This window comes from Pleurodeles waltl, chromosome 5 (genome assembly GCF_031143425.1).
Source record: "Pleurodeles waltl isolate 20211129_DDA chromosome 5, aPleWal1.hap1.20221129, whole genome shotgun sequence".
NCBI classification, from domain to species: Eukaryota; Metazoa; Chordata; class Amphibia; order Caudata; family Salamandridae; genus Pleurodeles; species Pleurodeles waltl.
The window spans coordinates 1494983261-1495007704 of record NC_090444.1 but is presented as its reverse complement, the minus strand read 5'-3'; positions in this window follow the sequence as shown (position 1 = coordinate 1495007704).

Sequence of the window (24444 nt, the reverse complement as noted above, 5' to 3'; positions counted from 1 at the left end):
CCTTCAGGGAAGATATCATCCCCGATACTTGAGCAGGGATGCCTGTTGGCTAGAAAGACACCATCCCCAGGTAGACCAGGGATCCGGCAGTCCAAGCAAGCAGCTGTATTGAAGGCAATCAGCATGCAGTCTTGGTCATTTGGCTGGAATCTCCCTCTAACGTGTATGGGACAGAGAACTATTTTTATAATAAAACTGAGGATGTTCTGAGAAAATGTCCCCAGGTAAGGACATGTATGTTTCTGTGAATATTGGCGACACAGTGTACCACTTTACTGGCAACTCTATCTGGCTGCAGCCTTGAGGAAAGCACAAACTGAAAATAACGCCTTGCTGAAAAATGCAATGCTTTCCTGGTGAAAGAACAACTAGACAAAGAAAAGAAAACAGCACTGCAAATGTGGTCAATGCTAGAATAATAAAATTAAACGGAATAAAATGTAACTGGGCTAAAGTGCACAATCGGCAGGCCTAGTTGCTAAAATAACATGTCTGAAAAACATGACTAAAAATCTCTATGCAACACCCTCCCTTTGCCAGTTCAAAGGTGGTAAAAAGCCTAGCATTAAAAGCATAAAAGTACTAAAAAGCTATAATTAGGACATAGATACATCAATGTCAATAATGACAAGTTAAAAGACACTTGAGCATGAGAAATATTAAAAACGGGTAAATAAAAATCTGTAAACATCAGCAGAGGCGCCAATAGAACCGAATTTAAAAGTCAGTGTCATTTTTTAAATCGCAACTTGTCTCCAACACAATTGAAGCCAGAAAATGTTCCACTTCAGCAGTTGGTAAGGTAGCCAAATCATAGCCAAGGAAAACCAAGGAGCATTCCTCCAAAGCCTGAGCTCCAGCTGAGGCAGCATCATTCCATGTTGTGCTCAATGCTGAGTTAAGAGCTGCATGATCCATGAAGGCCAACTCATAGACAGCTTCCCGTAGCAAACAGAACCTCAATGTGCATGTCTGGTAATGAGCCCTTAATGAGAAAATCAACAGTTCAGCGTCCAATGAAAGTAAGCGCTGTGTAGAAAGACAAACTTTCAGTGCACATTCGAAAAGGCATCAGAGGCATTGAAACACGAGCTGTACACAATCCAAAACTGGCCTGAATGATAGGGACCAGTCACATTCCATTTATTCCAGGAGTGATGCTTGGAAATACTGCATCATGCGTTCACAACACAGTTGTGCTGGTGGAAGCACTTTCAGCCCTTCTTGATGTGACAGAACAGCCATTGCAAATAAATAATAGCAACAGCATGATGCTACCTATTATAGCCAAACTAAATGGAAATCCCCTGAAAATACTCGAAAATATTGAGTGTATGACTGAAGGTCTTAAGCCAAATATAGAGGAAAAGGTGTGAACAAAACTAGAACCAACAGCCTTAACCTCTTAGCTGCTGGGCCTTCCCCCCCCCACCCCGTGCTGAGCCCTTTTCTGGCTATTTGGGGTAGTTCGCGCTTAGGCCTTCATAACTTTTTGTCCACATAAGCTATCCACGCCAGATTGGTGTCCTTTTTTTCCAATATCATAGGGATTCTTAAGGTACCCAGAGTTTTTGGGTTCCCCTGGAGGAGACCAAGAAATTAGCCAAAATACACCTAAAATGTTGTTGTTTTTTCAAACAAATTGTTAAAAAGGGCTGTCGAAGAAGGCTTGTGTTTTTTTTCCTGAAAATGGCATCAACAAAAGGTTTGTAGTGCTAAAATCACCATTTCCCAGCTTTCAGGAACAGGCAGATTTGCATAAGAAAACCACATTTTTCAACAGAATTTGGCATTTTACTGGGACATACCCCATTTTTACTATTTTTGGTGCTTTCAGCCTCCTTCCAGTTAGTGACAGGAATGGGTGTGAAACCAATACTGGATCCCGGAAAGCTAAGCATTTCTGAAAAGTAGATAAAATTCTGAATTCATCAAGGGGTCATTTGTGTAGATCCTACAAGGTTTTCTAACAGAAAATAACAGCTGAAAAATAAAAATATTGAAATTCAGCTAAAAAACTGCAATTTTTCTCATCGTTTTACTCTGTAACTTTTTCCTGCAATGTCAGATCTTTTAAAGCAATATACCATTACGTGTGCTGGACGCTTCGGGTTGCAGGGATATGTAGGGCTTGTAGGTTCATCAAGATCCCTAGGTACCCAGAGCCAATAAATGAGCTGCACCTTGCAATGCGTTTTCATTCTATACCGGGTATACAGCCATTCATTTGCTGGAATATAAAGAGTGAAAAATAGGTATCAAGAAAAACTTTGTATTTCCAAAATGGGCATAAGATAAGGTATTGAGCAGCAGTGGTTAATTGCCCATCTCTGAATTCCGGGGTGCCCATACTAGCATGTGAATTACAGGCCATTTCTCAAATAGACGTCTTTTTTACACACTGTCTTACATTTGGAAGGAGAAAATGTAGAGAAAGACAAGGGGCAATAACACTTGTTGTGCTATTCTGTGTTCCCCCAAGTATCCCGATAAACATGGTACCTCACTTGCATGGGTAGGCCTAATGCACGCGACAGGAAAGGCAACATGGTCACATAACTTTTTACATTGAAATCTGACGTGTTTTTTGCAAAGTGCCTAGCTGTATATTTTGGCCTCTAGCTCAGCCGGCACCTATGGACACCTACAAAACCTGCATATTTTTGAAAACTAGAAACCTAGGGGAATCCAGGATGGGGTGACTTGTGGGGCTCCGATCAGGTTCTGTTACCCAGAATCCTTTGCAAACCTCAAAATGTGGCCAAAAAAACACTTTTTCCTCACATTTCGGTGACAGAAAGTGCTGGAATCTGAGAGGAGCCAGAAATTTCCTCCCACCCAGCATTCCCCCAAGTCTCCCGATAAAAATGATACCTCACTTGTAGGGGTAGGCCTAGTGCCCGCAACAGTAAATGCCCCAAAACACAATATGGACACATCACATTTTGACAAAGAAAACAGAGTTGTTTTTTGCAAAGTGCCTAGCTGTGGATTTTGGCCTCTAGATCAGCAGGCACCTAGGGAAACCTAGCAAAGCTGCATAGTTTTGAAAACTAGACACCTAGGAGAATCCAAGATGGAGTGACTTGTGGGGCTCTGATCAGGTTTCTGTTACTCAGAATGCTTTGCAAACCTCAAAATGTGGCCAAAAAAACACTTTTTCCTCACATTTCGGTGACAGAAATTTCTGGAATCTGAGAGGAGCCACAAATTTCCTTCCATCCAGTGTTCCCCCAAGTATCCCGATAAATATTATACCTCACTTGTGGGGTTAGGCCTAGTGCCAGCGACAGGAAATGCCCCAAAACACAACGTGGACACATCACATTTTGACAAAGAAAACAGAGCTGTTTTTTGCAAAGTGCCTAGCTGTGGATTTTGGCCTCTAGCTCAGCAGGCACCTAGGGAAACCTAGCAAAGCTGCACAGTTTTGAAAACTAGACACCTAGGGGAATCCAAGATGGGGTGACTTGTGGGGCTCTGATCAGGTTATGTTACCCAGAATCCTTTGCAAACCTCAAAACGTGGCCAAGAAAACACTTTTTGCTCATATTTTGGTGACAGAAAGTTCTGGAATCTAAGAGAAGCCACAAATTTCCTTCCACCCAGCGTTCCCCCAAGTCTCCCGATAAAAATGATACCTCACTTGTGGGTAGGCCTAGTGCCCGCAACATGAATAGATCACACAACGGTCAATGTTGGTACTTACATGAGGCAACTGTTGACCCTGGGGTGATCCATTCCTTACCAGGCACTAGGTATAGGCACTCAAGTGGGGTAGTGTTTTTATCAGGACAGGTGAGGAATCACTGGGTGGTAGGAATTTTGTGGATCGCAGCATATTCCTGTAGTTTGTGTGATAGAAATGCAAGAAAAATAGAGTTTTTATTCAACATTTCAGCTTTGCAGGGTATTCTGGGTAAGAAAACTTTGGGAAATCCACACAAGTCACACCTCTGTGGACTCCCCCGGACCGATGTCTAGTTTCCAGAAATATTTGTGTTTAGTATGTTTCCCTATATAGCCGCCGAACCCAGGACCAAAAACCCAGGTGCCTGCCTTACAAAACCAGTTTGTTTTGTGATAGATAATTTTGATGTCTCCACAATACAATTTGGACAGTGGAATTCGGGGCTGAACTAAATTGGGGAACTCCCAAGAGAGCACCCTCTCTGTGCTTGTCTCTGCATTCACCTGCTCTCTCGGTTGGGCTAACCCAATATTGCCCTGTTGCACAGGCTATGCTTGCGAAGGGATAACAGGACTGCCCTCATCACCTCCCTCACAATTTACTGGAAGAAGTTATCCAATGGGACTCCTCCAACTGAAAAATCACTCCCAGAGTCTGCGCCATTGTCCTATCCCTCAGATGCTGTCTCAGTATCTGCTGTCTCAGTCTCTGATCCTATGTCAGAACTGTCCTCTATAACCAGAGTGACGTCAGCAGCCATCATCCATCAAGATGCCATCTCTGATATTGGCTAAACTGTTTCTCTAAAACACTAGCCTACATAGACAGTCACAAAATTGCTGGTGAGTGTGTGTGTGATACGTGCAACAGTAGAGGCCACCTTACCTGTGCTTCTTCCCTCAATCAGCACGTTCTTTCAAGACACTCAAACACCTTGTCACATACCGTTCGTCACAGTCTTTAGCACCTCCTGCGCCCAGTCCAACAATCATTATTGGTGCTCCCACTCCCATGTCCTCCTCCTCGGATTCCCTCATTACCACCCAGCAAACGTGCTCTTCATCTCTCCATAGCCACCCCCCACCCCGCACATACATTTAATTTGTATTATAGTGCAGGTAGTGGCTGACTTTACTAACGTACTCAGCTATTTACTTAAAATACAGATTTGCTCTTTGCAATAGTCATATAAACCTTCTGTGCTTCTTTATGGCACTAAAACTGCCACTAGACAAAAGTCTGTTCCTTTTATAGCAGAAAAATAATCACAAGACTATACATATATGATATATATATATAGATCACTTTTATATGTGGGTCTGGTTTTCCTGGGGGCCGATTGCAGCCCCCAGGGAAACCACACAGGCACTGACAAAAGTGATATATATATATATATATATATAGAGAGAGAGAGAGAGAGAGAGAGAGATCTCTAAATAGACATATCTATCTACATGGATATATCTATATATATGTACATATATATATATATAAATGCATATATATATATATATATATATATATATATATATATATATATACATACATATATATATATATATATATATATATATATATATATATATATATATGTAGATCTATCTATAGATATATCCATGTAGCTAGACATATCTATCTACATGGATTGATATATCTATATAAAGATATCTATATCTATATCTATATATATATATATATATATATATCTCTCTATATATACATATGTGTATGTGTTTTTTTTTTTTGTAGTTGTAGGGTTTCCTTGGGGCCCAATTTTTTTTTTTTTAAATTAGCCTCTGGGGGTGGCGTGATCGCGCCCCTCCCCAGGGGGCCCAAACATCCAAATTGAAAAATATGGCCCCACAGGGGGTCGCCCAGCCCACTGGCGACCCCTTCCAATGTCCTTATTTTAAAAAAAAAATTAGCCCCTGGAGTGACGCGATCGCGCGCAATCGCATCCCCCCCAGGGAGCCCCAACATTAAATTTTAAAAATATGGCCCCTGGGGGGGGGTGGCCCATTTTCAGAGGGGGGCCGACCCCCCCAAGGGAAATCCCTGGCGTCCAGTGGTGTTTCCTGGCCCCCGATCGCAGCTGTGCTGTGATCAGTGGCCAGGAAACGCGTTCAAGAAGGCCTCGTATGAAAGGGGAGAGTCTCCCCTTTCATACGAGGCCTTCCCGAACGTGGGGAAGGCTGTTTGGGGCCGCTTCCTGCTCCAATGGGGAATACAACACAGTGACGTCAGGTCACAAAGGGGCGGTGGGGGGTGGGGGGGAGACACGGAAGCTCTTCCAGGGGTAAAAAAAAAAAAAAAAGAAAATCCTCGGGTGCGACGCAGGATTTTCTAAACCCCTTTCTGGTGTCAGCCACTGGTCGTGACCCGCATCAAAGGGGTTAAAGAAATGTGCAATCCCAGTAGTAATAGTTGTGTTCAATATTTGTCCCATGAGTTCACCAAAGTGTCTCAGAAAGTTTGTACTTAAAAGAGACTGTATTTCTGCAGATGAGCTCACAACTTGAAGTGCATACTTCTTGCGCGCAGATGTAAGCGCCATATGTTTTTGAAACAAAAAAGCCTTGAGTCTGCCCAGCCAATCAAAATTCATATTCGAAGTAGCAATGTGAAGCCAAATATCTTCTACTTTCATCTGTTGTGCAGTAAGAAAAAGAACATTCTCGCAACATGTGACAATTTGGGAGACCGAAACGACAAAAAGGTATTCCGGCTCGCAGTCCACAACAGCTCTCAATATTAAGGTGCACATAGCTTCCATTCGAGTGCCACTGGATTGCAGGTCTAATCAAGGGGTCTGAAACTCCCTTTATATAGCAAGCTAAATTTGCTGCTGCAGTGTTACGCGTCCGTGCAAGGACAGCTGCTTACAAACCCTTGAATGGCTCAGAGAAGTGCGGCATCCACTGCCACTAAGAAAGACCTCTTTGATGCCATTGAAACATTTTTACAAAAAGGGAAGCTCCCACTCCTCATGGATGTAACTATCTCCTAGCCTTTCATATCTGCCAAATGGAATGTGTTTCAAGCAGGATGTGAAATGAAGTGTTCAATAGGCAGATTAATAACCGTGTGTATTAACCATTCAGCAGATGGTATTTCAACCATAGTAAAAGGCAACTTTTCTAATTTCTCGATGTTTAGCATGACATAAGTCGCTTCCTTCTTAGTCATTATTTGTTGTTGTCACTTTAAATTAAATGTTGAGAATATGTCCCTTGCGCTAACATGTTGCCAGGGAACGTGACCTTCTTTCAGTGTTTGTAGCGTTCAACCTAATTGCATAATGGGCCTTAGCTGGCTCTGTTCATGTTGTAAGAATGACATGTCGCTTTGCACTATGTCTATTGCAGTAGAAGCAATGTTGTTTAAAGTGTACATGTGGTCGGACAAGGCGTTAATCCCATTATCTACAACAGCTATTGCTTTCTGTATGTTTTCCTGATCTTAACCAGGCAGCAGCTTCTTGTTGTGAAAGTTTCCAAATTTTAATATAAATTGCACATAAGAAGTTCTGTTTATGTTGTCTTCTGGGGTCTAACAGGAAATCTGCAAATCTGTATTGTAATACAGGAGACTGAGGTGTTCTTTCACAGCATCTAGTGAGGAACTTTTAAACCATGCTGGCATAATTTCCCTACACTTTATGTCACTGCCATACCCAAATGCTCTGGTGACACATAGCGAGGGTCTGGGCTATTCATTCTAAAACCCCCGTGGAGTTTACAAAATGTGCATGACAACCATTTGTGTCTGCTGGCCACAATAACCACCCACCAGGACATGAAAGTGATGTGTTAAATGTTCCATTTTTGACCCACTCATCGAGCTGATCTTCAGTTGCATTAATATGTTTTTGCCATTTGTGCAATTTAGCAGGGACAGGGATACTGGACACATTCAAGTCCTTCATTTTTGCTAAGTCTAAAAAACTTGTCTATTGTTCAGATTCATTTAAAAATTCCATTTGAACAGGTATCAGGCATGATCGGAATAAAGCTTTCTTTAACCTTATTTGCCAATTCTTAGTTCCCCACACACTTTTTAAGACAATCAACTTCAGTCAATACTAATAGCCTTCTACAGCCAACTGGGAAACAAAGGAATCAGAATAAATAAATGTTGTATCAGTTAATAAAATATGTTGATTTTCCATAACAGACACTTCAAAATAATATGACTCAGCATGTTTCACATTGTGCCCAGAAAAATATATAAACTTTTCGGAATATGTTTTGGAACTCCCCACTGGTGGAATTGGATAGTGTTCCCATTGTGTATAATTAAAAATACACTTTGGGGTACTTGCTCTGTGAATGAAATGATGTCCATAATATTTATAACAGACTATGGTGGTCATTACAACATTGGCAGTAAAAGCCGCTTACCGGCGTGCAGAAGACTGCCAGCACACCGCTGTGGCCGCGGAATTCTGCCACAGTCATTATGACCCACAGCTCAGAATCCGACAAAATTTAGACACCCACACAAGTCCGCCACACCAAAGGTCAGTGATAATCTGGTGAAAACAAAACCTCCACCGTCACGCCAACAGGAATACGCCCACACAATCACGACCCACGAATCCACGCGGCGGTCTTTCAACCACGGTATTCCATTGGCGGGACACACCGCCACAATCAAAATACACACACATTTACAAAACACAACCATATTGGACAATTCCAAATACACACACCTGATATACATACACACACCACTTCCACACATCCAATACAATATAAAACACACACCAACATCACCCACAAACCCCTACGACAACAATTTCGACTGAAGACCAGAGAGAGACACCACAATCTACAAACAAGCATCCACAGGCACTCTACACAATCACCCACATAACATCCACGCACCTCGCACAACACACCACTAACTATCATCCCACACATCACAACACACACCAACCCACACATCACCCACACCACCCCATGGCACGGCAAAGACACCCCAGGTTTTCTGAGGAGGAGCTCAGGGTCATGGTGGAGGAAATCATCTGGGTAGAGCCACAGATATTCGGATCACAGGTGCAACACACGTCCATAGCTTGGAAGATGGAGCTACGGCGAAGAAAAGTGGACAGGGTCAACGCAGTGGGACAGCACCCAAGAAATAGGGATGACATCAGGAAGAGGTGGAATGACCTACGGGGGAAGGTGTGTTCCGTGGTCTCAAGACACCACATCACGGTACAGAGGACTGGCAGCAGACACCCACCTCCTCCCCCACAACTAACAACATGGGAGGAGCAAGTCTTGGCTATTCTGCATCCTGAGGGCCACGCAGGAGTAGCTGGAGGAATTGACTCTGGTAAGTCAAATCTTTAATACTATATCCCCCACCATACCTCCATGCTAGCACACACCACCACCCTCGCCCTCACCCCCATCACTCCTACTCCTCACAAATGTCCCAATATCACAAACCATCCATCCCAACACCAAGCACTGCATGCAACAACAAAGCATAGACACTCGTCACCAAAGCATGGCCACTGCCCATACCCATACACCCCCCTAAACCATCATCACACAAGGTCCCACACAGGAATGCAAGCACTGAGGTACACGGTTACCCACCCATTGCACACCATGGCACACACAGATGCAATAATCATGCTTTTACACCCCTGCAGGACCCCTACCCAACGTCACCGGACAGGAGGGTCCAGACATGTCCACACCACCAAAAGAAGAGGCCCACAGTGATGACAGCAGCTCTGTCCAACTGGATCTAGATGACCAGCCCGGCCCATCTGGGACCTTGGGACAGTCACACTGGCACAGGCCACCAAAGAGCTTCCCCCCTTTGGAAACACCAGCACAGCACCCACCCAGCAGGCCCATCCCTCTGTCCCCAGGACACGTCAATCAGCAGTGTGTCTACCACTACAAGGAACCCAGGCTAACCCAACAACCCAACAACAACAGGGACCTGGGGGCAGTGGCAGTGGGCACACGGTTCAGGGGACAGAGGCCCAGGGAAACAGGGGAACTGGGAGGGCTGCTATGCGACAGGGGGAGGACAGGCTCAGGGAACCCATTCTCCACGAGGCCCTCTCCAACATCATGGGGGCCTACCACCATTCCCAGGAGACGATGGCAACGGTACTGGCCAAGTTTCAGGAGACGCAGCGGCTGCAGGGGGAACTGTATTTGGGGTTCAGGGAGGAACTCAAAGCCATCAATTCCACCCTGGGCACCATCGTAGGGGTGCTGAAGGAAGTCCTCAACAACAGGAGGGACACCGTGGCACAACAAGGGGCCCCTGACACTAGCCTGGATGATGAACTGGCCACCACCTCTGCCGGCGCTAGTGGACAGGAGGCACCTCCACAGGACCACCACACCGCACCCCCTGCATATGGAGAACCACCCCGCAAACGGTCCCTGAGATCCAGGACAAAGAAAGAGAACGATGCCAAGACCCCGCCAAGAAATTAGACCACCCTGATAGTCATCCTTTTGTCCCCCCTTGTCACCCTGTCCATCCTCAAACTGCCCCAGCTCCACTTCCTATGCCCCTTTGGATAATGCACCTGTGAGACTAATAGACTGGATTCTGCCATGGACATTCCTCCACCATCACCCCTCACCATTTTACAACCCCCTCCAATATTGAGCACTTAAATAAACACCCTTAAAGCACAAAACAATCTGGAGTCTGTCTGTGATTTTGAATTAGTGTATTAGCAATTACAGTGACGACAAAATGCTCTTTCAAATGTAATGTCAACATACCTATGTCACACAGCTCTAGTCCATGAGGAAACAAAGCAGATGTCACACAGTGGGACCCACATCTGTGAAATCGTAAGGGAAAGTGACAACTCAGTGACCATACAATGGGTGAAAAGGACAGACAGTAGAGAGGTAGTAGTGTAAAAGTACATGTAGCAGGCAGGTTTGTCTTCTTACCTGTGTCTCACTGGAAGTATTGCAGGATCACTGAGTTCCTGTTGTCGATGTCCTCTTCTTCTCCTTCCTCGTCTTCACTGTCCGCAGGCTCCACAGCTGCCACAACACCTCCATCTGGACCATCCTCCTGCAGAAAAGGCACCTGTGTTTGCAAAGCCAAGTTGTGAAGCATACAGCAGGCCACGATGATCTAGCACACCTTTTTTGGTGAGTAGAATAGGGAACTACCTGTCATATGGAGGCCTAAGGTCCTCTCTATAATCTTCCTAGTTCACCCATGGGCCTCACTGTAGCGTTCCTCTGCCCTTGTCCTGGGATTCCTCACTGAGGTCAGTAGCCATGACAGGTTGGGGTAACCAGAGTCACCTGCAAATGGCGAGGGACAACTGTTAGACACACACTAACTCTTAGGGATATTTCCAGACCCAGACAACTATTCCCACTGATTAAGTTCCAGGTGGTCACCTAATAGCCACACACGGTGCCTCTGGAGTTGCCCCATCACATAAGGGATGCTGCTATTCTGCATGATGTAAGCGTCATGCACTGAGCCAGGGAATTTGGCATTAACATGGGAGATGTACTGGTCTGCCAAACACACCATCTGCACATTCATCGAATGGTAACTCTTCCGGTGTCTGTACACCTGTTAACTCCTGCGGTAGGGACCAAGGACACATGTGTCCCATCAATGGCACCTATGATGTTGGGGATATGTCCCAGGGCATAGAAATCACCTTTCACTGTAGGCAAATCCTCCACTTGAGGGAAAACGATGTAGCTCCGCATGTGTTTCAGCAGGGCAGACAACACTCTGGACAACACATATAAGCAAAAATACGTGGCTGTGTAGAGGAGAGAGCGCACTTTCCAAATGTAAGCTAATATTTTTTTGTGAAGTCCATGATGATGTGAGACTGAAGGAGGGAGTGCCCAAGTGGTAATGCACCCAGCCACAGAGTGCGTGAACTGTTACCCAAAAGAGGTCACTGTTATATGAAACAAAACAGAAAACCACAGCACATCCTAGAAAGATGAAAAGTTCCAATTTATTCTTTTGTAATGTCTTTAGGTGAACAGATGACGTCTGGCCCAATCAGACATCCTGGGCACAGAGTCAGACGGTGACAACAGAATTCATGTTCAAATGGACAACAGCCGACACGTGTTTCGTCAGGTTAGACTTTTTCAAGGCTGTGGACATGTACAAATATAATATATCAAACACGGATGTTGCTAGTGTTGAGAAAGAAATACATTTACTGTCGAGAGAAAGATTCATGAACAGAAGAGAAAGCCCGATTCATGCCACGAATTTGTGACATCTATGAGAGATAACGATAAGCCTATCGTTATTGTGTCATATTGTGTAAAACCAAAAAGTACCCATAGAACCTCAGTGAACCGAAGCAAAGCTATCAGAGAAAAGAAAGAATGGAAAGAGTTGGAGGGAAAGGAAAAGGAAAAAGGAAAAGTAAGAGGGGCGAAGGAAACCGCAGTACTCGTGTGCTGCAAAAGTTTAAGATAAAGTCCGTGTGACAGCATGAGCGTGATGTATCATGAACCTGTCGGACATAACACTTGATAGCGACCAATTGGGTGTTCTCAAGAAGGGTCTAGGCTTTGTACCAATGTCCTTCCCAGATTTCACACAAACACATATTGATCTTTTCAAATTTGCGCGTAAGTGTAAACTTTTAAAACATTTTGACCTCAGGCAGTCATCCATCTTAGGCAATGGGGAAGATACAATTCCTTGTGAACTCTTCATTGGTAATCTTAAAGATATACAGACTCTCCTCTCTTTGGAGGATAGCAGCCACAAGGATACAGTACCTACCTGTGAAGACATTATGGCTGATCTGGGCATCACTCACTCGGCCACGTGTGATAGTGGCCCTAGACCTCCTTCAAAATTTACACCAATGCTACCAGCAGACAATTCAATTGACGTTTTTCATAAGTTAGTAACCAAGGAACTCTATCACTTGGAAAACCAGTACACACATGGACGAAAAACCTTAACACACAACTTGAGCTCACAGGAACACAGGGCTTTACATACCCTCCAACAAAATGAAGACTTAGTAGTAAAAGAAGCCGATAAAGGCGGAAATATCGTCATTATGAATCGGCTAGACTACATCAAAGAAATTGATAGGCAATTTGAGGACCAAGATGCCTATTGTAGACTTCAGGGCAACCCTATTGGTGTGATTACTAGGGAAATAGAGACAAAGCTCGGTTTCTGGAGAGACAAAGGGCTTTTAACAGACCTAGAACACAGATACCTATATAATCCTACACCCAGCTTCCCATGCATATACACCCTTCCGAAGGAACACAAACAGGCTGCCTTCCCTCCTGGCAGACCCATTATCTCTGGTATCAATTCTCCCACAGAAAAACTTTCTGAATACATTGATCTTCACTTACAACCCTTCGTTTGCAATCTACCCTCATATATCAAGGACACCGCCTATCTCCTTAGCCTCATTGCTGATTTTGAATGGATCAGTGGCCATACCCTCGCAACATTAGATGTTACTTCCTTGTACACCTGCATATCGAAGGATAAGGGTATGACTGCCATACAGCATTTTTTGGATAAGAGAGAAGCCAGTTTCTTACAACACTCATATATGTTAATGGACCTAATTGAGCTTGCAATGAACAACAATGTCTTCTTACATGAGTCGGCCTGATATAGACAAAAGCAGGGGGTCACCATGGGTGCCAAATTTTCACCGTCTTTTGCAAATCTTTACATGGGACACTACGAACACCATCACTTATGGAGCAGAGGCCCGCCAGAACTTACGCAATACATCATATACTGGGGCCGCTACATCAATGATGTTCTTCTCTTCTGGTCAGGTGACTCCACTACATTAGACACTTTTCTTCATTACTTGAACAACAACTGCTACAACATACATTTCACCAGTCATTCCAGTACCAGCAGTGTGGATTTCCCGGACTTAACACTGTACATCAAAGACATCCACATCTTTTCAAAACTATACAGGAAATCCACGGCCTCCAACTCGCTCCTTCATGCTAGCAGCTCACACCCATACTTCCAAATCAAAGCCATCCCTTATGGTGAGGCCACTAGAATCAGACGCAACTGTCAGGAGGACCAGGAATTCAGGACACAACTAGAAATTTTGGAACGTTGCTTTGCCAAGCGAGGGTATCCTAATAAGTTGCTCAGGAACACACATGATCGAATATTGAAAGTGAATAGAACATCTTTACTTTCTAAGAAGCCGCTCAGACAGACTGGCACCAAGAGGCCACTATCATTCATAACTACTTATAGTTGCGCAAGTGCAGATATGTTAAAAATTCTAATAAACCATTAGAATATATTAACATCTGATGAGACCCTAAAAAAAGGTCTCGGAAAACAACCAGTCATCATCCATCGCAGGGGACGCACCCTGAGGGACCAACTATGTCACAGTTTTCTACCTACTGTTACGAAAGGCAACTGGCTTCCCTCACCACCCCCAGGTTTCTATAAGTGTGGTCGCTGTAATGTATGTGACTATGTCCAGGACAAAACAAAAGAGTTTATGCACAACACGGATGTGACACATACTATCAAACAGTTCATGAACTGCAATACCAAATACACTGTATACTGCATCATCTGCACCTGTAAGAAGATATATATTGGGAGCACCATCAGACCATTCAAGGAAAGATTACAGGAGCACATCAGGGCAATCAGGAATAACAACACTGACTATCCTTTTGCAGTTCATTTCAATAAGGAACACCCATTGCAAGAAAGGCTTGATCTACACACATATGGAATTGCCACCCTGGGCAATTGTCCTAGGGGTGGTAACAGAACTCTCCGGCTTAGGCAACTAGAGAGTAGATGGATTATCAAACTACGAGCAGTAGAAGAGGGCTTAAATTCAGAGAAGGATTTACATGTCTTTTTGTAATCCATCCTGTAGTATTTCTCTTTCAGGAAATTCATCATTCTTAATAGCACCTATGCATCTCTGCACGTACAGTGTCCGCACAAACATACTATTGTCTCTTCCTGTTTTTCTCAAATTCACCATATTTCAATGCCTGTGGTTCTCATGGATGTCTTTTTCTGTATTACTGTTTTCTTTTTACTGTTTATTTTGTTTTCTCTTTGGACATGTCTATTCATATTTCTGTGCTTTTCAAAGTTGCATCATTCTCCCATTGGATTGTTTATGTGTCAATTTCATGTTATACTGGCACTTGTAAAATCATAATAATGTTTCTCCCAGCAGTAATTTCTGGTTTAACTGATTTGTTAATTCACTTCTTGATATTGCCATCCATGTAACTTTTATTTGTCAGACACACATGTAATGTATTTCATTTCTTTTGGGTGTGCTACTCTTTAGTAACTCTCTATATCTCTCTCCTCTGGTATGCGGTGTTTCACGCATTACTCTTTCTTCAATCGATCGATATTCCAATATGGCCTCCGTTTTATTTCACTATAAAGGCAGTCCTTCTTCTCTTTCCACTCTGTTAGTCGGCTTCAAAAAATGGGAGCTCACCACCGGCGCACAATATCACATGCGACGCCGATAGCAGATTCAGTAAGCACTGCGACAAGGATTGGAGGTATGCTCATATGGATGCAAGCAGCGCAGCGTGCTAGCTTCACATGATTCCGGGGACTCGCGGGCTTATTAGTCGCCTCAGACACTTGTAGCGTGTTAAACATATTTAAATACTTGTAGCACGCTACGTTTTGATTACGCATTTCTACTTTGCCTTATCTCGGCTACAGATGACGGATTACGTCTTTTTTATTGTTTCTAAGAGACTACTCGCTACGGTCCTTATGCTAGTCCATAAAATGCATTATCCATTCTATCACCTTTAGATCATTTTCTCCAGAGTAAGCTGCTCCTGCATAATCATTTCACTACCCACCGTTTTGTTTTGTTAGATAGACTACATTGAATTTTACAACTAGGGGGGTTACCACGTGTTTATACACTGCCATTTCAGCATTTGTTTTTTTGTGTACAGGCTTATCATGGTCCTCAGACACTTTGTTTATCAACCATTGTATCATCTCCTAAGATATTAGCGATTTCTGGCATTTTGGAACATCGTGTGAAATTCCTAGCTTTAGGTATGCTCTTCTCTGTGTCACCTAGTACTTATTTTATTATTTTTTCTCATTCTTTTCTTCATGCTATACACGCTTCTTACCTCGCATGTCTCTTTCTTGATAAAATCAATATTTCGTCTCATCACGCTCATGCTGTCACACGGACTTTATCTTAAACTTTTGCATCACACGAGTACTGCGGTTTCCTTCGCCCCTCTTACTTTTCCTTTTTCCTTTTCCTTTCCCTCCAACTCTTTCCATTCTTTCTTTTCTCTGATAGCTTTGTTTCGGTTCACTGAGGTTCTATGGGCACTTTTTGGTTTTACACAATATGACACAATAACAATAGGCTTATCGTTATCTCTCATAGATGTCACAAATTTGTGGCATGAATCGGGCTTTCTCTTCTGTTCATGAATCTTTCTCTCGGCAGTAAATGTATTTCTTTCTCAACACTAGCAACATCAGTGTTTGATATATTATATTTGTACATGTCCACAGCCTTGAAAAAGTCTAACCTGACAAAACATGTGTCGGCTGTTGTCCATTTGAACATGAATTCTGTTGTCACCATCTGACTCTGTGCCCAGGATGTCTGATTGGGCCAGACGTCATCTGTTCACCTAAAGACATTACAAAGGAATAAATTGGAACTTTTCAACTTTCTAGGATGTGCCGTGGTTTTCTGTTTTGCTTCATACAACTCTGGACAACACGTTGGAAAACATAGGCTGGGACATCCCTGATGCTATGGCCACTGTTGTTTGAAATGACCCACTTGCAAGGAAATGGATTACTGACAGCACCTGCACTTGAGGGGGGATTCCTGTGTGGTGGCGGATAGCTGATATAAGGTCTGGCTCCAATTGGGCACACAGTTCCAGGATTGTGGCATGATCAAGCCTGTAGGTGATGATCACATGGATTTGCTCTATTTACGACAGGACCACCAGCGGACTGTACACCGGAGGATGCCGCCATCTCCTCACATGCCCCAGTGGACGGTGCCTATGGAGGAGAACAGCGAGCACAGAGTCAATCAACTCTGAGGTACGTAAACAGAGCTTACTCAGAAAACTATTCATAAACCAACATTTGCCTTTCTGAGTGTTGAGCCAAGGCCTAGGTATGTGTGACGCAGTTAAAAATGAAGCCATGTGGGCCCCTGAAATGGTGGCTGCCTGACCTGTAAGGTGGGAAAACGGGATATGAGGTAACTGTGCTGGCGTTGTACACCGTCGAGGAAGGCTGTCGAAGACTGCTGCGCAATTCTGCATTGGTTAACATTGGACCCTATGGGTCCCAGGAGCCAATGACGATGTACGCCGGCGGTGACGGTACACACCGCCGCGGACGTGACGGCCATTTTCTATCTGTTCAATCACTCGATACCTGATCTTCGACAGGTGAGGACCTACACTGCAAGCGCTGCTGTGACCTCAGTCTGGAAGCGACAATGGCTCGTGTGTCTGGGGAAAGGGCCCCTGCCTGCAGCACAGAGGAGTTGGAGAAACTCGTGGATGGGGCCCTTCTCCAGTACACGCTACTCTAATGTCCTCCAGACAAACAGGTAAGTACACTGGGAGCATGCTGTATGGCCAATGCCTGTGTGGAGTGGTGTGGATGAAAGAAAGGGGGGGGAGAATGAGCTGTGCATGAAACAATGGTGAGTGCATGTGCCACATGGCAAGGGTAGGGATGCGGGCCAATGACTGTGATGGTGCAGTTGGTAATAACTTCTCTATTTCCCCTGTACAATTCCTGTAGGTCAGCGCCCACCAGAAGAAGGATATTTGGCGTGCCATCGCCAAGGACGTCTTGACCCTGGGGGTCTACCACAGACAGAGCACCCACTGCCGGAAAAGATGGGAGGCCATTCGCCGCTCAAGCAAGAAGACAGCGGAGGCCCAGAAGGGGATGGCCTCCCAACGTGGGAGGGGTGCCCGTTGCACCATGACCCCCATGATGTTCAGGATCCTGGCGGTAGCGTACTGGAGTTGTATGGGTGCTTGAGGGCATCACAGCAGCAACAAGCGGATGAGTACACTCTCATTCAGCTGATTCAGCACGCATTATAGGTGTCTGGGTGGGGGAGGTGGGCTGTGGGTTCCCCTAGGCCAGGGCGAGTTTGCTAGTTAAGTCCCCTTTTTCAGGCAGACCCTGTGGCACCCCACCCCACCTGGGTACAATGCCAACTACACCTAGTCAGGCTCCTGTGACATCCATGTGTGCAGAAATCGGCCATAGCCTTGTAAGCCATGTCCCAGGGATTGAATAGTGAAACCCAAGTGTGCAGCGTAGTGCAGGGGGCTTCTGTGTCTGTCGTGTCCGCCAACAGTAGCGGTATTGCATGCACTCAACATGTCTTTCTTCTGTCTTCCCCCCCTTTATGTGATCTCCCTGTACTTGTGTGCATTAGCATCATCAGGCGGAGGAGCAGTGGCACCGGAGCAGGAGGGAGCTGCATCCCACATGGCCCTGGAGGGCGACACTACGGACTCCTAATTCACCAGTGGGGCGGAGGGCTAGGGGAGCTCCACGGCTGGGACAGGAGCTGACACCAGCGAGACGGACTCCTTGGATGGGAGCTCCCTTGCGGTGGCGCATGCCTGGGTGGGTATGCGTATCTACCCAGTCAATGGTTAGAAGCCCCTGGCACCTGAAACAGTGGCCAAGGGGTCCGCCAGAAGGAGGAAGGGCAAGGGGTGCAGGAAACTGGCCTCTGGAAGTTCCCATGGTCCGGGAGTAGGCTGAGCCTGAGGGTGATGCCCCAGAGCCTACATGGGAACAGGTGGCTGAGCTGGGGGAGGTCCCTTAGATGTCACAGTGGCAGCAGGAAAGAGGGCCTACCAGGGCGGCATTCAATAAGGCATAGAGAGTATGCCCTGCTCTGCACCAAAGCATGGCCACTGCCCATACCCATACACCCCCCTAAACCAGGCTGCAGACCAGGTGGCTGGCAAGGAAACAGGATCTCACCTGATCTATTGGGAGGACAGCCTCCTGTATAGTGAACCTAATGTTGCTTAGCTTGGGTCAGACTGTGTGCTCGTGATACCCCAGTGCTCCAAACTCTTCCTACTGGGTCTGGCTGATGATGTGCCTTTAACTGGACATCTGGAGTGCGACAAGACCTTTGACAGGCTTGCCACCCACGTTCATTTGCCCCGAATGAGCAGACAATCAGATGCACAATGTAGGTCTTGCCAACCTTTTCCAGTGGTTAGTACCCCCTTTGAAAGGCAACAGGTTTATTCTGGTCTTGGTGGACCATGCCACCCGGTACCCAGAAGCCATTCCTCTGAGGTCAGTCACGTACACGATGGTGGGATGTGCGTTGATGGGGATTTTTACCCGGATGGGGTTTCCCAAGGAAGTGGTATCTGATAGGGGTCTCACTTCATATCTATGTGTGTGAAGTCTCTGTGGCAGGAGTGTGGGGTAGCATGAAAGTTGATCAATCCTTTCCACTCCCAAAGCAATGGTCTGCTTGAAAGTTTCAACTTCACCTTGAAAGGCATGATTATGGGCCTGTCAGAGCCCTTAAGGTGTAGGTGGGACGTTGCTGGACCTGGACCTTTTGGCAGGTTCATCCCATGACTTTTTGCCTCCTCCTCCTATTTTTTCTGACCTCTTGCTGTTGGCTTTGGAACTCTGAGCACTTTATTACTCCTGATCAGTGCTAAAGTGCAGGTGCTCTCCCTTCTAAAGTTGCTATGATTGGTTTATACCTAATTGGCATACTTTTTACCTGTAAGTCCATTGTACAGCATTATCCCTACACCCAGGGCCTGTAAATTGAATGCTACTAGTGGGTCTGCAGCGCTGCTTGCGCCACCCACTAACGTAACCTTTCAAACCTGTCTCAGGCCTGCTAGCGCTGGGCCTGCTTGCACGGTTTTCTGCCACAGGGACCTGGCATCTAAATTTACTTGCCAGGCTCAGAACACCCCTTTTACTACATGTAAGTCACCCCTAAGGTAGGCACTAGCTAGCCCTATGGGCAGGGTGCTATGTATGCAGAAGGCAGGACATGTGCCTGGTTGTGTGGCCTGTCCTGGTAGTGACAAACAGCCTATTTGATTTCTCACTGCTGTGAGTGCTGCCTTCTCATAGGATTGCATTGGAAATGCCCTGCCTAATGTCTAAGGGGTATTGTCTGATTTATGAAGAATAGCGTAGGCATGTTTGGTATGGTTGTAATGGTAGTGAGAAATACTGCTTACTGGTGTACGTGGATTTTGTATTACTATAACAGAAATGCCACTTCTAGAAAGTAAGCATTTCTCTATGCTTCTGACTCTGGTGTTTTGCAGCTTGACTCCAATCCACGTCTGGGCAGAGTGACAGTTGGGCTTTTTGCATGCGTTCCAGACAGCCTGTACAGCGGGCGGGTGGGGGTGTCACAGAAGTTCATCTGCATTCTGAATAGTCTTCCTGGGCTGAGAGAAGGGAGAGACGGGCACACATGCATTTGTTAAGGATATGCCCTGGCCTCACACAAAAGGGTTGTTTACCCTCAACTGTTGTCTGGAGCCTGTGCTGGAGGAGAGAGAGGGGCACTACGAGAACCAGTTGTAACGGGTTGGAACCTCCTCTCCCCTTCTTTTTTAAAACACTTGCAAAACTGAGTACAAGTACATGGGAATTTTCTGCTCAATTTGGTGACATTTTGGAACTGGACACAGAATGCTGCCGGAGGGACTCACCTGAAACTGCCTGGGACAGCTGCTGCTGTGCTCACCTGCTTGGTCAAGTGGAGGAAATGCCAACTGCCTGCATTCACCTTGTGCTGGCTTGCTGCTGGGCCCGCCCGCCCTGTGCTCCATTTTTACTGTTGTCACCCAGGGGCTGGGTGCCTTTGCCCTCGACCCCTGCAACCATCTGCTCAAGCACCTTAAGAGCGCTCTGTTCAGTCATTTTGAAGCGCCTTGGACAAGCTTTTTCTTTGGTTTGTTTTGCCCTGTGAAAGCACGTGTTTTATGCCAGGAAATCACTGTCACGACCTGGGCTCATTATATTGCCCCAAGTGCTTTGAAAAGTGCATTGCTGGGCCCCGTTCACTGCCGCGACCTGGGCATTATCAATTTCAAAGCGTGCCAGAGACCCGCTACTCCTGGGATCCACGGGACAACATCAAAGTGAAGAAAGGAATGAGCACGCTCCTACCGTGCCACCGGGGCAGAGCACGCTCCGAGAAGTGCCCGCATGCACAAGCAGGCACCCACTCTGGTGCCTACCTTCTGCTGCGGCCTGGACAGGATGCAGCCTGTTGTTTGAAGCCGGGCGGGGAAGGACGCCTTATCGGAGGCTCCCCGCCCCACTTGGCCTCTTGAGTACTCTGCTGCAGGATGGGTGGGGGAAGGAAAACTCATCGGAAGCTCCCCGTGGCCCAACTGGAGCCCTGCATTCCTTGAAGATCGCGGGCAGGGTGGAAGCCTCACCAGAGGTCCCCCGCACCACAAGGTCCCTTGATTTTGGCCCTAAGATTCTGCAGGCAGGGAAGAAGCCTCGAATGAGGCCACCTGCACTATATAACTTGGTGTTGTGTTTCCTTTGTGGTGGGGATAGAGTGTCACGTGTGTTGTGTGTGTTTTGCAACACTTTACACATTGCCTCTGGGATAGGCCTGACTGCTCGTGCCAAGCTACCAACGGGGTGAGCAGGGGTTATCTTGGTTGTGTAACTCCCTTGCCCTGACTAGAGTGGGTGGGTTCTGCCTGGCTTAGGTGCATACCTTAGCCAACCAGAAACCCCATTTCTAAAACAAATCCTCTTGCCATGCCTTTGGTCACCTACAGAGAGGTGCCTCAAAAAGGGCTTGTATGTAGTCATTTTGAGTTACTGTATGGCCACCCTGTCAGGACACCTTTGAGTCTGGTGAAGAGGGGCTTAGAGAAACCCCCCAGTAAACCTCCCCAGGATGTATTCAGTTACATGCTGGCTTTTAGAAACCAGACTGCCCGCTTCAGTGCTCTCGCACAAGAGAACCGAGAAGCAAGCCAGTAAGACATGAAACAGTTGTACAACCAGAATGCCACCCTGGTCGAGTTTCAACCTGGACAGAAAGCATAGGTGATGGCACCAGTGAAGCCTAGGGTGCTCCAAGACAAGTGGACGACTGGGCCATTTGAGGTGGTGGAGCGCAAGAGCGAAGTCACCTACCTGGGGAACTTGCACACCCCTAGGAACCCCTTGGGGCTCCTGGATGTGAACCGCCTCAAGCCACACTTCAGTGGACTGAATTGCCCATGCTCCTAGCAGCAGATGATGGGGTGGAGGAAGAGAGTGAGCCTCTTCCTGACCTCCTGTCTGCTGGAGGGAAGGCAGGATCTGTGGAGAGGGTGAAACACTCCACCTCCATGACCTCAGAACAACAGAGGGGCTGTTGCCAGGTGCTGAGGCAGTTCACCTCCCTGTTCTCCTTGATCCTAGGGGTAACACACTTGTGTACACATGATGTGGACACTGGGAACAGTCCACCTGTTAAATGGAAGGTTATATATGGTACTATGTGCCCCATTGATACAGCTGATGACATTGGGAAACTGTGCGTACCCAGTAAAACATTAGCTTGGTGTGTTACAGATATTGGGGGATATTTGGAAAATAAATGTGTTGGTTAACCTTGCTAACTATGAAGTCCAGCAACCTGTGGAAGAATCTGGAAAACGCCTTTGTGACTCCCCTGTCACTGCTATGAACCCATGATAACTGCCAGATGCTTGGAGGTGCAGACTGAGAGTACATGCACATGTGGTAGAATTGCATTGCTACAGAGTGTTGGGGTCTGTAGCTGAAGTTGTCACTCAGCAATATGTTCCAGGATTTCGTCACTACTGAGTTTGTACCTCCAAAACATGTCCTCCTCGGCCTGTTCAAACAGGGCGACCTCACCCGAAATATCCTCTCCTGCCTCCTCCTCCTTCTCTGTCTGCAAGCAAAAATCATCATACTCCTCACCAAAACATACACGCCCATCATTCTGAAAGGCCATGATGCATTTTGGGTGCCTTTTTATAGTTTGCACTTGGTTACCACCAGATCCATATTGATGGTAATTGCACTTCCTAAATGGCCATTTTGTGACTGTTTGCAATTAGGAAATCATTGAACATGTGGTTAGCGATTCGCTATTTGGAAATCACTATTTGCAATTTCCTTTTTTGCGATTTCCAAAATGAAATATCTACTGGATAGAAATCACATTTTGCACAACCCCAAATGCCTTTTATCCATCCCAAAATGGCATTTTGCATTCCCTGATGGTACAAAATTGTGATTCACACTGTTAGGAAATGCACAATGCATTTGTACATATGGGCCTTAATGTCTCTACAGCTTTGGTGAGACCTTACTGAATACAGACTGCTGGCTTGCTGAGAGATTCTGTCTTCCATTTTTAAGACTAAGGGCCCAATTTTTACTATGGTGGATGGGATACACTGTCACAAACATAACAGATAGCTCATTAGCTGTATCACAATTACATTATTTCCTATGGCATGTGTAAGATGGCAGATGGGATATCTGTTATGTTTGTGACAGAGCATCCTAAATCAGGCCCCAAGTCCGGAGGTAAAATCATTGACAGAGCTGTCCCGCTTGGTGTAGTCAACCCTGGAATCCATTATGTTCCGCCTAAAAGTGTGCCTAGATCCCTGTCTGCCCTGATTATCAACTATTTATTGACTCTTAGCAATTTATGGTGCTATTTTCACTTGGAACTTTGAAAACTCATATTTCCGATTCTCCCTATTGCATTTTTCTCAAGCTGGTGTCTTTCTTATTATTCACAATTACTCAATGCTCTAATTTAGTTTGGTTTTTTTATTGTTTGGTGTTTTGGTATTGCATAAATGCTTCACATAGTGCCCTAATTTTAGCATGTCTTCTGTATGCCATAGCTACCAGTGGGTTAAGCTCAGGTTTATTTAGTGATATTTGGGGTTCACTTCGATATTGTAGTTTAGTTATTCCTTGAGGTGGGTGCTCCCTATACTAATCCACTTTCATACAATTTCCTTTCCATTACTTAGAATGTTCCCAACCAATGTTGTTAAATGCTCTGATATATACACCAGTACAAGAAAGCTGGACCCATAAACCACGATCAATGGTTGGTCTGTCTCTGTACTAAACGTTTGCCATCTAGTCTGAGATAATTAAGGAGTTTTTTTTTTTTAAGATACGAAGAATTTGTTTGGAGCTTGATTTTTCAAATAGTTTACTAAGGAAGGAAAGTTTGGATGCAAGTTTCAGCTCCCGGAAGTCACTGGAATTCAAATGTACTATTTTCAATAGAAGAGAGATATGTCTTCACTGAAAGAGGAACTGTTCATATTAACAACTGTGAGGCAATGTCTAGAAAATGTGTTTTTAACAGATTTGCTTGTCTAGGATTATTGAAAAGAGTGGAGTCTTTGGTAGAAAATATGATCTGTGGAATGGAATCTTAGTCACGTTTTTAACTGCTGACCAACTGTATTCTTTCTTTCGGGAGCGCATGGTGGGACAAATGCCCTTGAGCTTTTTTGCTGACGTTGATTTTGAAGGTTTGGGTTTGAAGAATGTACTTGGGTGTTCAAGACCTTGTTTGTCTGTTTTACAAACAACTGGACTTGATGTAAGGGCTTATGTTCTTGTGAAATTTTTATTGTATTGTTTGGGGTTTGAAT